Source organism: Trypanosoma grayi (genome assembly GCF_000691245.1).
Source record: "Trypanosoma grayi strain ANR4 Tgr_629_V1, whole genome shotgun sequence".
Lineage (NCBI taxonomy): Eukaryota > Euglenozoa > Kinetoplastea > Trypanosomatida > Trypanosomatidae > Trypanosoma > Trypanosoma grayi.
Window position 1 is genome coordinate 2,527 of NW_008826248.1, and position 359 is coordinate 2,885.

Sequence of the window (359 nt, forward strand, 5' to 3'; positions counted from 1 at the left end):
CTGTGTGTGTGTGTGTGTGTGTTTTCGAGGGGTCAGCTGATAATGCTGATGATGGTTTTGTGGCTGATCGTTTTGGTTGTTGTTGTTGTTGTTTTTTCTCTTTTTTTTTTCCTTTTTCTGGCTTCCTGGTTCCTCTTCCTCGGCTTGCTTATTGGGAAACCCGGCTGGGACGAGGCGATGAGGAACGAGCAATGCGTGTTTCTGGTGGGCAGGCAGACGGACAAAAACGCAATACCCTGACTGCGCGCACCAAGAGCCACCGCGGCTGCGAACACACACGCGCACACAGACATCCGAGCACGTGCAGCCATACATAACTGTATATATATATATATATATATATATAAAGCTCTGTGTGT